Genomic DNA, 18648 nt, shown 5'->3' on the forward strand with positions numbered 1-18648 from the left:
GCAAGTTCCACATTGTGCTGGGTCAGAAAGCTGGGGTGCCTGGGCCAATGCTCTGAGAAGCAAGTGGCCAGTGGAAACTCAGTTCTGTGATTTTTTTCAGAGGGGAAGGAACAGGTGCCCAGAATACAAGAAAAACCTAGCCAGCTATAATAGAGGCTGTTGGTGCCCACCTACAACCCCTCCCTTACCTCATCAGGGTGCACGGAATTGATTTCAAATGCTAGACCCTGAGTCTTGTTTAAGTGATTTCTTTGCCCTTCCACCCCGAAACTTACCTTGCTCACTTGTACCATAGGCCCAGAATCCTGGAGAATTAGTGGCCCCCTGGGAATAGCCCCCAATGAATGGAGAGTTAATGGGGAATTTCCTTATCACTCAGTGGGGATGGCTCTGTGATGCGTTCTTTACGCAGTCTCCTGGAAGTCCCCGGTGGGATTAGCTCCAGTGGCCCACAGTGGCAACTTGCTAGATAACACACCCTTTGTTCACTTCCTTCCTTCTCTACCCTGTCTTACTGCCTCACAGCACTTCCTGGGTGTGTCTTCCAAATAAACTTCTTACACTCAATTTCATTGCCTTGGGGCCTGCTTCTGCAGAACCTGAACTAAGACATCAAAAGGGATTCTTGGAGGCAAATTATAACATATCCTGAAAAACATCCTGGATCTATAATAATAGTCTTTAGATTCTGGGAGGGAAGCAGTTCTAATCTTCTCCAAGGATAGGTAGTTCATAGATGTTTAACAAGCTTAGAGAAGCCTAGTGAGGGGCTTTTCAAATCTGACTGAAGGCAGGCTTTAGGTACTTGGAATTTCTACTATGTCTCCCAGGTGGTTTCAGGGCCCTTCGAGCTATAGCTAGATTGTGATTTCTACCTTTGAAAACGAAGGCAAAGGTGACCCTGTCTCTTTTATATGAGGGTTACTCTTCTTGATGCTCTGGTCTTCTTTTGCCACATCCAAGTGGAAATTACTTTTCTGCTCCAGTTAGCAACAGTTTCTGCTTTCCAGGTGAATAAATGTAATTCTCTGCAGGGGTAAAGGAGGCATCCAAGTTGACTCCCACAGCTTGTGTTGGCCGCCCTCACGTTTACCCGGAGTGCCCTCTCCTATCTAGACACCCCTACTTCTTTTGCTTTACTAAAGATTCAAAGCTGCCAGTAGCAGGAGTCCTAACATCAGTCTCACCTCTGCAAGGCCCCGGTATTCGTTAAGAAATATAGAAAAGGTCAACAGGTATTACATTTCTTTAGGGGAGTGCCTTCTAACCATGTGGACCAAAGAAAATTTATATTTGCTTGACACACTGGGGCAAATGGATGAGAATGTTCTCAGACAGAGACAATTGACAGAGGATTTCCTGGGCCCCAGCAGTCACCCTGAGGACTGTGAGGATCAAGGTGTATTAACGGCATAATAACAACTATTTTGAGTTTATTCCACAGAAAATCACAGCGTGGGGCAAAAGCACAGATGTTTCTTTCCAGAAGTCACAGGTTCTCTGTGGATCTGAGCTCTGACACTTACTAAAGTCTCCTTAAGAACGGATAACTTGATTTGGAAGCAGCACTTTCATTGAGGTATAATGTGCATGCCATAAAATTCACCCATTGTAAGTATACAATGCACTGACTGTCAGTATATTTACAGAGTTGTGCAACTAACACCACAATCTAATATTTTCTTTGTGTGTATGCTGTATGGCAGGGAGTCACATTTCATTCTTTTTCCTAATGAGTATCCCCTTATTGCAGCACCATTTGTTGAATTCTTTTGTTTTTGTTTGATTTTTAGTTTGTTTCTTTGCTTGTTTGTTTCTGGGAAGTGCAAGGGATGGGACTCGAACCTGGGTCTTCTGCATGACAGGTGAGAATTCTACCACTGAACTACCCTCGCACCCCCCCCAACAATCTAATTTTAAATCAATTCCACCACCCCCAAAAGAACCCAAGTTTAATTCACACCTGCTTGTAAAGTGTGATAGATTGAATTACATACCCCAATCTTAACCTGCATTCCTGTGGTTGTAGACTTATTTGTGAATAGGTTTTTCTAAGATCTTATTTAGAGGTGGCCCAACTGAATCAGAGTGAGTCTTAATCCGTTTTACTGGAGGCCTCCTAAAGAGATGTCAGAGAAGGCTGCAATGGAACCAGAAGCCAGAAACCAGCAGGAACCAGGAGGGTAGACACAAAGAGAGAGAATGAAAGAGATCAGCATGTGACAGGAGGCAGAGATGCAAGCCAAGGAACCCCAAGGATTGAAGCAAGCTAGCATTGGAGTGTCACAGACTTTGGGAGAAAACAACCTTGCTGATGCTTTGACTTTTGGCTTCTAGTTCCTGAAACTGTGAGATAATAAATGCTTGTTAAGTCAATCAGTGTGTAATAATTGTCATAACAGCCTGGCAAACTAAGACATGTGGTATCTCAGTCACAAAAAAATAATTTTCCTTACCTGCCTCCCCTGCTCCAGATATTTTCTGGAAGTTCAGAAAGGGTGTCTACTTGGTGTGCATGAATGTCTGCTCCTCTCAAACTCACACTCTTTGCTGAGCTTGACACCATTGCATATGATTCTCAAAGTGTCAAAGCTAAGATGTGGTCTGCAGCAAAGGTGGGGGGGCTCTTTATCATTTGTGTAACAACCTTTCATGGGGTCTTAAGGCTTCATTATTCATTAGCTATTTATTGAGCATCTACACTGGGCCAGGTTCTGCCCAGGTTGGGTTCACTCAGATGGAGCTTTCCAGTTCTTATTGCAAATCAGGTTTGGGGATACCCCTTCCCCTCTTCACCAGCTTTGCGTGGATGTGTTTGATGCCCAGTGTAGGCTCATTCAAGGACCCTGGTCCCACCCATATTTCCCTAAACCAAAATTAGTTATTATTAGTATTTGTTATATTGGCTTCATCTTTTAAATAAATAAAATAAAGAAAACATTATAAGTAATTACCATTCCCTTTCCCACCTCTCAATGACAATCATGATTTTATTAAGTATCATGCCAGTTCATATTTTTGTACCTAGAGTGCAGACTGAATTCCATCCAGATCCCCTGGGATCTCTTTCACAATTTCTGTGTGCCCCTTCCCTGGCGTCTGTGTGCTTTGGCTTCTAAAGGTCCACGAGGAAGACTCCTTTTGGAGATTTTCTAGGGTTCCTAGAGCCACTTCGCCTACATTCAAAGAGACTGACATACCTGGACAGTTATAATCTCCATGGTGGTCCAGTAACTGACTGGTACAGGAAAAGGAAAGCTCAGTATTCCCCTTCTGGGTCAGGTGAGGCTGGGACTTGGTCTGAAATCACACCCTTGCTTGGTTTTTGCCCTTCTTTATCCTGCTTCCCCACTTCCTCACTGGCTTCTAGGAGTAACACTTACTTCAAAAATCACTTGTTTATGCCTCTTTGTCTCAGGGTCTACTTAAGGGGAACTCAAACCACGACAGCACTTTCTACCTCCACGAACTACATATAGAAGTTTTTAAGGTGAGTGCTTTTCAAATTCATAGGTGGTATTGTATTACATCATTCTACCACTTGCTTTATTTAGTCAACCGTTTTTTTCAATCTGTTTATGTTCATTACTATGCTATAGTAGATGCTGTGACTATTCCACAGTTTAGTACCTTTATCCCAACAGGTGGATCTTGAGGCTGTTTCAAATTTTTGTGCTCTAACAGTGTTGCGGTGAACATCCTTGTGTACGTCTCTTTCTGCAGAGGAGTGACAATCTCTCTGAGGTTTACTCTCAGTGCAATTGTTGGGTTATGGAGCACGCATAGCTTCCATTTCACGAGATGCTCTCCAAAGTACTTGGGCGAATTTACAGTTCCATCAGTAGTGATTGAGAGTTCTTGTTGCCCTGTATCCTTGAAAACTTGTGACTATTGTTAGACAAAGTTATCCCATTCTGGTGGCTGAGAAGTGATACCCTGTTATTTTAATTTGATATCTTGACATGGTTTGTTGCCTTTTCAGTATTCTTACTCTGTATGATGACTATTCATACCACTTGACCATTCTTCTGTTAGGTTGTTTTCCCTTTTCCATTGGATTAGTAGGAATTCTAGTATGCTCTAGGTGCTTTTTTCTGTTGTAAAATTTGAGAAGGCTGTATTGTTCTGAAATAGAAATGCTATTTTAAAGTTATAAAATAACACATGCCTATTTAAAAATTCAAATAATGCCAAAGAAAAATTAGAAAGTAAAAGTTGTTTCTAATAATCACCACGATGGCCTCAAGCATCAACTCCACCCAAAGATGATAAAAATAACCACAGTTAATAGAGATATATTCTTCCAGCATATGTAATGCATATATAAAGAAAGATAGATTTACATGAATTAATTCACTAAATATTATTAAGCATCTGTCATGAGTCAAGTATAAATGGTAGCAGAATATACAAATACCTCAAAATATACAGAACATACAAAGCTCTCTCTAACAGCTTTCATCAATACCCAAATTATAATAGATATTTATATTTAAAACATATAAATCCTTCTGTTAAAACATAAAAATTCCCTGATCCAGTGTAATATCCCAATGTATGGCTCCATCATATTTATTAAACTGATCTTTCACCAATAGATCTTTTGGCTATTTCCACCTTTTACATTTTATAAAGTTTCCATCAGTGAACATCCTTGTCATACATCTTTTTGCAGTTGCTTGATTCTTTCCTTAGGATAAATTCTACAAGTTGAATTTTGAATCGAAAAATGCCCATTTCCAATTTTGATACATATTGCTAGATTGCCCTAAAGAAATCATGTAGCAATTTACACTTTTACCACCAAAAATGTATTAGTATGGTCATTTTCTTACACTATGCAGTTCTTCTCTAAGATAAAGTCTTTTGTAGCTATTTCTGGAAACTTGAACACAGTCCATATAATTTTCCTTTCCCTACAGATTTTGAGAAAAGTAAAAGACAAGAAAATTTGGTGAGTTTTAATGATTTGTTTAAAAAAGATATTTTAATTCCTTTATCAATCCATCAGATCCTCTCTATTAAGCTATTTATTACAAAATGAAATGTGTTTGAAGCAAGAGATCTGATTTAAAAACTCACCCAAAAGCATTTGGCTTTCAAATATCAAAAGGACTTCTTCTTAAGGCGTCTCACTCCTGGTTGGTTCTCACAGCAAGGACCTCTGTCATCCATAGCAAGGCTTCCAAGACCATCTACAACTTCTGTGGTTCTTTAAGCCACACATGTTTCTGTGTTATCTAGAAATACACTGCCCTCCTTGATGAAGTCTCTCTCTCATATGCATATGCTGGATTTCACTTGCTTACTGAAATCTGGAGCCAGAGAGAAAAAAAATCACAGGTGGAGGTAGAGTGTGAACACTTGACCTTTCACACCAGAGTTCAGAAGTCACTTAGCACCTTGAAACAAAACAACCCAATATACATCTCACCTCTTGAATAAAGTTCTGGAGAAATTTCTAGAAGTCAGTAAAAAGTTTGGAAAAGTAATTGGATATTCAAGAAGGTAAGGGTGCTAATTTCTTAATGGGGCAACAGATTCTAACTTATAAAAAATTTCATCATGAAGATTTTCATTTTAGAACGCTTCTTCCTGAAGCTCAGAAGGAATTATCCACCTGGGAGATTTCTGCTTGCCTGTGCGTGTGGTCCTCCCATTATGCCTCCAGGTCTGCTTGACCAAATTTGCAGCAAGGATGGCGGTGAAGTTGGGTGGGAATGTAGAATATAGAAATGTCTAAGTAGTACTGACATCCAAAGAGATCCTTGTTTTATTTTGGCATAAGCATGCATGCTTGATACGTATTTTAGAAAAAGCAATGGTTAGAATTCATTGAAGAAAGCAGAAATCCTTGCAAGTATTATGCAAAAGAATGAATTTAGTACAGGGAATTGGGGTCTTATTATATCCTTGGAAGGCCGAAAGGAATGAGTTCTAAGCTGCACCCACATGAATGATTCATGAAACAATATAATTCTGACTCACTAGAGAAGTTCTACCTTTGAGCCCACATCTGGAATATTGAGTTCAGAAGCAGGGCTCAATAATTGTGCTCCAGGGTCAGGAAACCAGAATCAAGAAGGAACTGCTATCCCTGGACCCACTGTTATCATTAACTCTCAAAACTCAGAAACCTAGAGAATAGACATGGTGATCTCAGATTTCTACCAAAATAGTTGCCTGCAAAAAAAAAAAAAAAAAAAAAAAAAACAGCAAAAAAGACAAGACCATGTCCTCTGCTTCACTTCTGTTTCACAGAACTCATGTGAATTCATCTTGACAACAGAACCTAAATTTAACATCCAGAGTCCAAGCTACCAAGGAATCTAAGAAAATGTAGTTTACCTTTCTAACCTCTACAGTATAGGAAGATAGATGAGAAAGAGGGGAGGTATAGACGTTGAGCAGGCAGCTCCCAGTATTCATCACAAAAGGTAAGTGGCCTCATCCATGGAAACAATGGAAACATACACACTGCAATGCAAGTGATGCTCAATTAGAGAAAAACACTATGCTTGAAATAATCAACCTTATGGTTTCCAAAAGAAATAGTTGATTGCTACCTTCTGAAAGGTCTGTTGTTCTTGAGCAAAACTGGTCATCTCCAGGAGTTCAGGATCCCAGCACTGATATTATTTTTGTGAAACTTAGATTCACTCAAGTTCTTCATTTGTAGGTGTGACTCAAATAGTCCACCTGTCTGTCTCTTCAGGAAAGAGGGTTTGTGTTCATAGGACTCACTTCTTCCTCATCATGCACATACCTTATTTGTACTACCTTCCATACAGGTGATGGAATGCTCTTCTGTGAATATGATTTATTGAAAAATTGCCCCACAATATCAATATCTGTAAGGCCCATTGATGTCTAGTATTATCAGGTATCCATGATGGGAGGGACCTTAGTGATCAACTAGTACAGTACTCTTATTTTATAGCCAAGTAAATAGGCTCAAAGAGGGGAAATATTTCTCTAAAGTCTCAAAGCAAATTAGTGTCATTGGTAGGACTAGAACCTAGATCTCAACTGTCTGAGTAGGGCATTGGTTGCTGTTTTAGTTTGCAAAAGCTGCTGGAATACAATATACCAGAAATGGAATGGTTTTTAAAAGACAATTTATAAAGTTGTGAGTTTACAGTTCTAAGGCCATGAAAATGTCCAAACTAAGGCATCCAGGGAAAGATACCTTGATTCAAGGAAGGTCAATGGGTCCAGAACACCTCCGTAAGCTGGAAAGGCACATGGTGACATCTGCTAGCTTTCTCTTCTGGCTTCTCATTTTATAAGGATTCCCCAAGGGTGTTCTCTTTCTGCATCTCCAAAGATCTCTGAATGTGTGACTCTCTCGGCTCTAAAGTTTTTTTCAAAATCGTTCCCTCTTAAAGGGTTCCAGTAAGCAACCCTACCTTGAATGGGTGGAGACACATCTCCATGGAAACCATCTAATCAAAAGTTACCACTTACAATTAGGTGGATCACATCTCCATGGAAACAATTAAAAGCATCCCACCCAGCAATATTGAATGGGGATTAAAGAACTTGGCTTTTCTGGGGTATATAACAGCTTCAAACTGTTGGCACAGTTGCCATCTATTTATAGAATTCTTTGTTGAATCTCTTCAGGAAAGGGATTATATTTCCTAAGAGTCATATGGTATGGCAGACTCTGATGTTTGCTAACCTAACAGTAATTCTCAAGGCCCCTCTCCTTTACCTCTATCCACTAGAAGCCAGATATTCCATTTCCCAGCATGCTTTGCAGCCGGGACCAATAATATGAAATGAAAGGCTTCCAGAGAGCTTCTCTGATAAAGGGAAATTACCCAACATAAAGGCTTTTTTGTTTGTTTGCTTTTTACATCTTCAACATTGCTTCCTGTCTTTGAATGTGGTTTTGATGTTTGGAGCTATGGCTGCCTTTATTCAACCACGAGTCTACAAGCGTGAGAACAAAATGCCAATACACAGATCTTGGCAGAAGAGAAGGGAGGCAAGAGGTTGGGTCACTGACCAGATCACTCAGCTGCCTGAGATTTTGGAGGAATTTCTTAAAGGTGAGTTAGAGAATGAGAAAGTTAGTTAATTATATGACCTTTAAGAGTCTTTAGTATGATTACCTAAGTACAACCGCACATCATGAAAAAAAAAAATTAAGGCAACTCAATAAGGAAGCAAAGATAAAATTTAATTATAATCCCACCACCTAGAAATGATGACCACAGATATTTTGTGTGTGCTTTCCAGATTTACACATACACATACACATACACACACATCTAATGGCATGGTGGCTGCAAGTGCAGGTTCTAAAACCAGACTGCCTGGGTTCAAATACCTGTTCTGCTGATTTTTAGCTGTGTAACTTTTAGCAAATTTCTTATCTTTTCTGTGCCTCAGTTACCTTTTCCAATAATAACAGTATCTACCCCATAGGGATAGTATGGAGATAAAATGAATTCATTTTGGTAAACCACTTGGATGAACACCTTGAAAAAAGTAATTATTTAATAAGCTATCATTATTATATATTTACACAAATATCATTCTACTGTACATACTGCCTTATGATCTATTTTGTTCAGTTTAGAGTTGCATCTTGAACAGAAGGACCTAAGTTATTCACATGCCTAGTCACAGCCCAGGATCCAGGAAGAGTCACCTGATACTGTTTGTAGTCAATTGTTTATTGTTTACAAGATGGTTTTTGGCATTGGCGAACCTTTCCATAGCATTTTCTTACCACCTGAAAGAGGAGCGATGTATTGCTGCAAGTATATATATATATTTTTTTTCATTAAAAAAAAATTAACCAACACAACATTTAGAAATCATTACATTCTACATATGCAATCAGTAATTCTTAATATCATCACATAGATGTATATCATCATTTCTTAGTACATTTGCATCAATTTAGAAAAAGAAATAGCAAGACAACAGAAAAAGAAATAAAATGATAATATAGAGAAAAAATAAATATAAAAATACAAAAAATATATAAAAAAACAACAAACAAACAAACAAATAAAAAACTATAGCTCAGATGCAGCTTCATTCAGGGTTTTAACATAATTACATTACAATTAGGTAGTATTGTGCTGTCCATTTTTGAGTTTTTGTATCCAGTCCTGTTGCACAGTCTGTATCCCTTCAGGTCCAATTACCCATTATCTTACCCTATTTCTATCTCCTGATGGTCTCTGTTACCAATGACATATTCCAAGTTTATTCTCTAATATCGGTTCACATCAGTGGGACCATACAGTATTTGTCCTTTAGTTTTTGGCTAGTCTCACTCAGCATAATGTTCTCTAGGTCCATCCATGTTATTACATGCTTCATAAGTTTATTCTGTCTTAACACTGCATAATATTCCATCGTATGTATATACCACAGTTTGTTTAGGCACTCGTCTGTTGATGGACATTTTGGCTGTTTCCATCTCTTTGCAATTGTAAATAATGCTGCTATAAACATTAGTGTGCAAATGTCCGTTTGTGTCTTTGCCCTTAAGTCCTTTGAGTAGATACCTAGCAATGGTATTGCTGGGTCGTATGGCAATTCTATATTCAGCTTTTTGAGGAACCGCCAAACTGCCTTCCACAGTGGTTGCACCCTTTGACATTCCCACCAACAGTGGATAAGTGTACCTCTTTCTCCACATCCTCTCCAGCACTTGTCATTTTCTGTTTTGTTGATAATGGCCATTCTGGTGGGTGTGAGATGATATCTCATTGTGGTTTTGATTTGCATTTCTCTAATGGCCAGGGACATTGAGCATCTCTTCATGTGCCTTTTGGCCATTTGTATTTCCTCTTCTGAGAGGCGTCTGTTCAAGTCTTTTTCCCATTTTGTAATTGGGTTGGCTGTCTTTTTGTTGTTGAGTTGAACAATCTCTTTATAAATTCTGGATACTAGACCTTTATCTGATATGTCGTTTCCAAATATTGTCTCCCATTGTGTAGGCTGTCTTTCTAATTTCTTGATGAAGTTCTTTGATGTACAAAAGTGTTTAATTTTGAGGAGCTCCCATTTCTTTCTTTCTTTCTTCAGTGCTCTTGCTTTAGGTTTAAGGTCCATAAAACCGCCTCCAATTGTAAAATTCATAAGATATCTCCCTACCTTTTCCTCTAACTGTTTTATGGTCTTAGACCTAATGTTTAGATCTTTGATCCATTTTGAGTTAACTTTTGTATAGGGTGTGAGATACGGGTCCTCTTTCATTCTTTTACATATGGATATCCAGTTCTCTAGGCACAATTTATTGAAGAGACTGTTCTGTCCCAGGTGAGTTGGCTTGACTGCCTTATCAAAGATCAAATGTCCATAGATGAGAGGGTCTATATCTGAGCACTCTATTCGATTCCATTGGTCGATGTATCTATCTTTATGCCAGTACCATGCTGTTTTGACCACTGTGGCTTCATAATATGCCTTAAAGTCTGGCAGCATGAGACCTCCAGCTTCGTTTTTTTCCCTCAAGATACTTTTAATAATTCAGGGCACCCTGCCCTTCCAGATAAATTTGCTTATTGGTTTTCCTATTTCCGAAAAATAAATAGTTGGGATTTTGATTGATAGTGAATCTGTAAATCAATTTAGGTAGAATTGACATCTTAACTATATTCAGTCTTCCAATCCATGAACACGGTGTGCCCTTCCATCTATTTAGGTCTTCTGTGATTTCTTTTAACAGTTTTTTGTAGTTTTCTTCATATAGGTCTTTTGTCTCTTTAGTTAAATTTATTCCTAAGTATTTTATTCTTTTAGTTGCAATTGTAAATGGAATTCGTTTCTTGATTTCCCCCTCAGCTTGTTCATTGCTAGTGTATAGAAACACTACAGATTTTTGAATGTTGATCTTGTAACCTGCTACTTTGCTGTACTCATTTATTAGCTCTAGTAGTTTTATTGTGGATTTTTCCGGGTTTTCGACGTATAGTATCATATCGTCTGCAAACAGTGATAGTTTTACTTCTTCCTTTCCAATTTTGATGGCTTGTATTTCTTTTTCTTATCTAATTTCTCTGGCTAGAACCTCCAACATGATGTTGAATAATAGTGGTGATAGTGGACATCCTTGTCTTGTTCCTGATCTTAGGGGGAACGTTTTCAATTTTTCCCCATTAAGGATGATATTAGCTGTGGGTTTTTCATATATTCCCTCTATCATTTTAAGGAAGTTCCCTTGTATTCCTATCCTTTGAAGTGTTTTCAACAGGAAAGGATGTTGAATCTTGTCAAATGCCTTCTCTGCATCAATTGAGATGATCATGTGATTTTTCTGCTTTGATTTGTTGATATGGTGTATTACATTAATTGATTTTCTTATGTTGAACCATCCTTGCATACCTGGGATGAATCCTACTTGGTCATGATGTATAATTCTTTTAATGTGTTGCTGGATTCAATTTGCTAGAATTTTGTTGAGGATTTTTGTATCTGTATTCATTAGAGAGATTGGTCTGTAGTTTTCTTTTTTTGTAATATCTTTGCCTAGTTTTGGTATGAGGGTGATGTTGGCTTCATAGAATGAATTAGGTAGCTTTCCTTCCACTTCAATTTTTTTGAAGAGTTTGAGCAGAGTTGGTACTAATTCTTTATGGAATGTTTGGTAGAATTCACATGTGAAGCCGTCTGGTCCTGGACTTTTCTTTTTGGGAAGCTTTTGAATGACTGATTCAATTTCTTTACTTGTGATTGGTTTGTTAGGTCATCTATTTCTTCTTGAGTCAAAGTTGGTTGTTCATGCCTTTCTAGGAACTTGTCCATTTCATCTACATTGTTGTATTTATTAGCGTAAAGTTGTTCATAGTATCCTGTTATTACCTCCTTTATTTCTGTGAGATCAGTGGTTATGTCTCCTCTTCCATTTCTGATCTTATTTATTTGCATCCTCTCTCTTCTTCTTTTTGTCAATCTTGCTAAGGGCCCATCAATCTTGTTGATTTTCTCATAGAACCAACTTCTGGTCTTATTGATTTTCTCTATTGTTTTCATGTTCTCAATTTCATTTATTTCTGCTCTAATCTTTGTTATTTCTTTCCTTTTGCTTGCTTTGGGGTTAGTTTGCTGTTCTTTCTCCAGTTCTTCCAAGTGGACAGTTAATTCCCGAATTTTTGCCCTTTCTTCTTTTCTGATAAAGGCCTTTAGGGCAATAAATTTCCCTCTTAGCACTGCCTTTGCTGCGTCCCATAGGTTTTGATATGTTGTGTTTTCATTTTCATTCGCCTTGAGATATTTTCTAATTTCTCTTGTAATTTCTTCCTTGACCCACTCATTGTTTAAGAGTGTGTTGTTGAGCCTCCACGCATTTGTGAATTTTCTGGCACTCTGCCTATTATTGATTTCCATCTTCATTCCTTTATGATCCGAGAAAGTGTTGTGTATGATTTCAATCTTTTTAAATTTGTTGAGACTTGCTTTGTGACCCAGCATATGGTCTATCTTTGAGAATGATCCATGAGCACTTGAGAAAAAGGTGTATCCTGCTGTTGTGGGGTGTAATGTCTTATAAATGTCTGTTAAGTCCAGCTATCCCAGACTGGGGTACACTATGTGTCTGGTCTCCGTCGCGGCTCCGGGAGCTGTTCTGTACTGTTTCTAGTTATCTAGTAGTTGTTCTGGAAGAGGAACTAAGACGTGCGCACTCTACCAAGCCATCATCTTCTCCGGAACACTGCAAGTATTTTTGCTGCTTTCCATAATTTCCTTGTCTTCACTGACTCAAAATCATTTTCTTGTAGTTAGTACTTGTGAGTTTTTCACCACCAGCGCAGTGAATTAAAATATTTTTGTCTCCTCTAAACACTCTGCAGCATGATAGGCAAGAAAGTGTTTTTTTATTGTTTTCCTCTTATAGTTAAGATGTTTTCAAGTGTTCCTCTCAATGCCAAGAAAATGACAAGAAATACCAGTATGATCAAATCAAATGGCAAGAACCCCTCAGCTTCCAAACCCCTCATGCAGTTTACTGTAAATTCTTCCAGGGGCTGTTTTACTGCCTATTTTCAGGATTTAAAAAAAATAATAATAAGAGGCTGGGCAAGATGGTGGTATAGTGAGTGGTGGAATTTAGTTTGTCCTCCAAAGCAACTAGTAAATAACCAGGAAATGTATGGAAATACTGCTGGGGAGGGGGGCATCAGTGACTGGGCATATATTGTACACCAGTCTGAAATGGGTAGAATGGCTGAGATCCCACACCAAAATGTAAGTCTCCCAAGCCACAGAAGCTGGTGCCCCTCCCTCACAGGTACAGCAGGCTGGTTCCCTGAGGGGTAAGGAAAAAGACTCTGCTAGTAACAAAGAGTTAGCTCAATCAAGCTCCAACTGCAGAATTAATGAACAAATTCTAACTACTGAAAACAGGCCCTGAGCACAGATAAATCTGGAGTAAGCACTAAAGGAACCAGGAGTTTAGCTCCAGCTGAGAAAGGGGTGGGGGTGATGGAAGAAAACGAAACAAAACAGAATCTTTTTGAATTGGACAGCACAAAAATACTGGAAAACAGCTGAGCCCCAAGAAGAGGGGACACATAGAGTCTGGGGATACATAGAGCCACATACCAACTTCAGTTCTTGTTTGGTAAACTTGGGGAGCAAGGGTCCAGCTCTGAAAAGGCTTTTTTTTTCCACTTTTTAAAAGCTCATTACATAGAACTGCAAGCACTCTCAGGCTCCAGCTCTGACTCAGGCAATGACGTAGTTAAGGCATATCTGAGAGATAAAGTAAACAGTCAGGTGAAATATTCCCTAAAAGGTGTAACTTCCCCAAGAAAAGGGGGGTGGGGCCCAGCTCAAGTGAGGCCCTCCTTCAGAGAATGCAAGCTCCAGTGGCTGGAAAACAGAAACAATCAAAGTCCACTTACTACCTCAGTCTCTATCTCAACCACACCCCAGGCAGGGAGAGGCCCTGCATCACTTTATGCTGGTGGGAAGCTGTGAGCAGACAAGCACTACATGCTGGGCAGGACAGGAAAAGCACAGAGTCTAGAGGCTTAATAGGTAGCTCTGACAATCTGCTGGGCCTCACCCTCAGGGAAAACTGATGTTGGCTACTCTCTTCTCCCGAGATGCAGCCTGTCTGCTCTGGGAAAATCTGACGAGGCTGCTCATATCTGAGGAGACCCTTCTCAAAACAAAACAAAACAAAACAAAACAAAACAACTCCATATAGGCAGCAAAGAAACAGAAAGACAAGAACTGAAAAATTCTCATCAGTTAAACAGAATCTATGCTAGAGGTCTAGAATAAGTTGAACTGAATACCAAAAAACAGATAGAGAACAAAGCCATCCAACAAGAAAACCCTAGGTAAAAGGGTAAAAGCAACCTCCAGAATAGACTAATTAAGGAACTCAAATGCCTAGACACCACGGAAAAATAGAGAGTCATACTAGGAAAATTGAAGACATGGCCCAGTCAAAGGAACAAACCAACAGTTCAAATGAGACACAGGAGCTGAAACAACTAACTCAGGATGTTCAAACAGACATGCAAAATCTCATCAATCAAATTAACGAGTTGAGGGAGGACATAAAGAAGGCATTGAATGAACATAAAGAAGAACTTGAAAGTTTGAATAAACAAATAACAGAATTTATGGGAATAAAAGGCACAATAGAAGAGATGCAAAACAATGGAGACCTACAACAATAGATTTGGAGATGCAGAAGAAAGAATTAGTGAACTAGGAGTCAGAACATCTGAAATCTGACACACAAAAGAAGAGATGGAAACAGGCCAAATGTCCATCAATGGACAAGTGGCTAAATAAGCTGTGATATATACATACAGTGGAATATTACACAGCTGTAAGACAGAACAAAGTCATGATGCATGTAAATAACATGGATGAACCTTGAAGACATTGTGCTGAGAGAAATTAGCCAGAAACAAAATGACATATACTAAATGGTCTCACCAATATGAAATAGCATTGATGGGTGAACTTTCAGAGTTGAAGTTAAGAACACAGGTTATCAGGAGATAGAAATAGGGTAGAGATTGAGCATTTGGTGGTGAAGGAATACAGAATGTGCAACAGGACTGGTTGTAAAAATTCAGAAATGAATAGTACTATACTATCTTATGGTAGGACAATAAAATAAGTACACTGAATGAAGCTGAATGTGAGTAGGGTTGAGGTAGAAGGGTTGGCGGCATGTATAACACCAGAAGGAAAGATAGAGAATAAGGACTGAGACAGTATGACTTAGGAATGCCTAGAGTGGGCAATGATGGTGATTAAATGTACAAATATCAAAACATTTTTGCAAGGGGGAAAACAAATGAATGTCAACATCGCAAGGTGTTGAAAATGGAATGGTGTTCTAGTTACCATTTTCTAGTTTGCTAGCTGCTGGAATGCAACACACCAGAGACGGACAGACCTTTAATAAAAGGGGATTTATTTTGCTAGTTCTTCAGGGGAAAGACAGCTAACTTTCATCTGAGGTTCTTTCTTACATGGGAAGGCTCAGCGTAATCTCTGCTGGTCTTCTCTCCAGGCCTCTGGGTTCCAACAACTTCCCCCGGGGTGATTCCTTTCTGCATCTCCAAAGGCCTGGGTTAAGCTGTGAGTGCTGAGATGAGGTATGCCGAGCTGCTTGGGCTGTGCTACATTGCGCCTTCTCATTTAAGCACCAGCCAATTAAGTCAAACATCATTCATTGCAGCAGGCATGCCTCCTAGCTGACTGCAGATGTAAATCAGCAACAGATGAGGTTCACATACCATTGGCTCATGTCCACAGCAACAGAACTAGGCATGTTCACCTGGCCAAGTTGACAACTGAATCTAACTACCACAGATGGTATACAGGAAAAAGTACAACCAATGCAAACTAGGGTCTACAGTCAACAATAACATTGCCACAATCCTGCAACTCCATTGCTAGGTATATAACTGGAGGAACTGAGAGTGAAGACATGAATGGACATTTCTAAGCTGGCATTTATGGTGATTTGCAATGGATGGAGGTGGCCTAAGGGTACAATGACTGAGCAATGGAAGTGGGAACTGTGTTGTATACATACAATGGACTACTGAGCAGCTGTAAGAAGGAATGATGTTGTGAGGCATGCAACTAGGTGAATGAACCTTAAGGACAGTATGTTGAATGAAATGTCTGAAACAAAAAGACAAATATTATCATGCCTCACTCTATGGACTATAATATACAAACTCAGAGAATTGAAGTTGAAAACATGGGTTATCAGGTTGGGGCCTATTGTAAAGGTTCCTAGATTGTGAGCTCTTACAGCAGTCACATTTATTCCAGAGTTGTAACTGTTATTTCTAAATTTTGAGGTACTAAGGCATTTGTGTATAATGCGGTTGTTCTCTAAAACTAAGGGTATTTTTGTGAAAGCTGAGACACAGAGTTAGAGCACTGAAGCTATGAAAGTCAGCATTACCACATACAAGAGTTGTTCAAAAAGTTGAAAAAGTGATCAGACTTAGGCTATAGTTATGAATGAAGCTGATCAAGGATATGACTAAGGTAAATTAGAGTACAGGGTAAAAGATGATATCGTCCATATTTTAAAACTTCAACTTCTGTGTGAGACCAAAAAGAAAGATGATTGTTTGGTGCAAAACTTGTATTTTGCATAGTGCATTATCTAATTTAACTTGAATGGCCAGTTTACTTGAGAACCATAATTACATGGAATCTTGAGAACTACACGAAATCTTGTTGATTTGTACAGGTTAATGTGATGCCCCGATATATCTGAAAGTAATTTGGGCAGAGAATAAAAAGTATTTTCAAAATCCCCTTGGGGGATAAAAAAGGAAATATTAAACTTCCTAATCTGGGGAATTCCTAATATGACCACAAGCAGTGGGGACACCCAATTCAATAGGCTGAGCCCTCGATCTTGGGGTTCAACCCCATGAAACCTATTCTTAAAGGAGAAGCTAATCATACTTATAATTAAATCTAAGAATCACCCTCAGAGAACCTCTTTTGTTGCTCAGATATGGCCTCTCTCTCTAAGTCAACTCAGCAGGTGAACTCACTGCCCTCCACTCTAAGTAGGACATGACTCCCAGGGCATATAAATCTCCCTGAAAATATGGGACAAGACACTAAGGATGAACCGGGACACAGCATCATGGGATTGAGAAAGCCTTCTTGACCAAAGGGGGGAAGAGATAAATGAGACAAAATAATGTTTCAGTAGCTGAGAGATTTTAGAGATGAAAGATTATCCTGGAGGTTATTTTTATGCATTATATAGACATCCCTTTTTTTAGTTTATAGTATATTGGAGTGGCTAGAGGGAAGTATGTAAAACTGTTGAACTGTGTTCCAGTAGCTTTGATTCTTGAAAATAATTGTATAACTATAAAGCTTTTACGATATGACTATGTGATGGTGAAAACCTTGTCTCTGATGCCCCTTTTATCCAGGGTATGGAGAGATGAGTAAAAAAAAAATAAGGACAAAAAAATAGGTAATGGGGGGATAAGGGGTAAAAAAATTGGGTATAATGAAATTCTAGTGGTCAATGGGGTGGGGTAAGTGGTATGAGATGTGTGGTTTTTTTGCTTTTTTATTTTTATTTCTTTTTCTGGAGTGATGCAAATGTTCTAAAAATGATCATGATGATGAATACACAACTATGTGATGATATTGTGAGCCATTGATTTTACACCATTGATTGAAGACCTTGGATGGTATGATAGTTAGGTTCAGGTGTCAACTTGGTCAGGTTGTGACACCCCATTGTTCTGTTGCTGTGAACTTAATCATCAGTATGTGAAATTCATCTCTGGTGGATTACATTTGCGGGCAGCTAAAGGGAGTGACTTCCACAGTGAGTGAGGTTTAATTTATTTAGCTGGAGGCTTAAAAGAGATAGGTCAGAAGAGAGCTGAAAAGCTTAGCATACCTCATGTCAGCACTTGGAGCTCAGCCAAGATGTTTGGAGATACAGAAAGGAATCTTTCTATATGTATTTCCCCAGGGAAAGCCATTGGAACCCAGAAGCCAGGAGAGAAGGCCAGCAGTCATTGTCATGTGCCTTCCCATGTGACAGAGAAACTCAGATGAAACCTAGGTACATTTCCTCTGAAGAACTATGAATTTGTAACTAAATAAATTCCCTTACTAAAAGCCAATCCATCTCTGGTATGTTGTATTCTGGCAGTTTTAGCAAACTAAAATAGATTTTGGTAGTGGGAGTGGGGTGCTGCTGCAGTTTGCAAATACCAAGCATGTTGGAATTATTTTTTAAATGGATAAGAGGATGATTTTGGAGTAATTGTGAGGAGCTTGATAGAGAAAGCCTGAATTGCTTTGAAGAGACTCTTGGTAGAAATGTGGGAAATGTAGTCTGACTACTCCTTGCAGCTTATAGTGAAATATGACAGGGAGGAGAAAAATTGAAAACTTAACTCTTGAATATAAAGAAATCGGAAATTGATGGTCTGGAAAAGTCTGGGTGTTCAGAAAGGGAGACCCCAGAGAGTAGTGAACCCGTGAAGATTTAACCAAACATGGAAGCAATCAGCCATTCCAAGACAAGTGAAGATTTGAGGTGGAGTTATCCAGAAGGGATTTGCTGGAAGACCTTTTGTCTGGTGGGCATGATCCCAGCATAGAGCTGAAAATACCAACAAGAGTTTGGTGGGA

This window comes from Tamandua tetradactyla, chromosome X (genome assembly GCF_023851605.1).
Source record: "Tamandua tetradactyla isolate mTamTet1 chromosome X, mTamTet1.pri, whole genome shotgun sequence".
NCBI classification, from domain to species: Eukaryota; Metazoa; Chordata; class Mammalia; order Pilosa; family Myrmecophagidae; genus Tamandua; species Tamandua tetradactyla.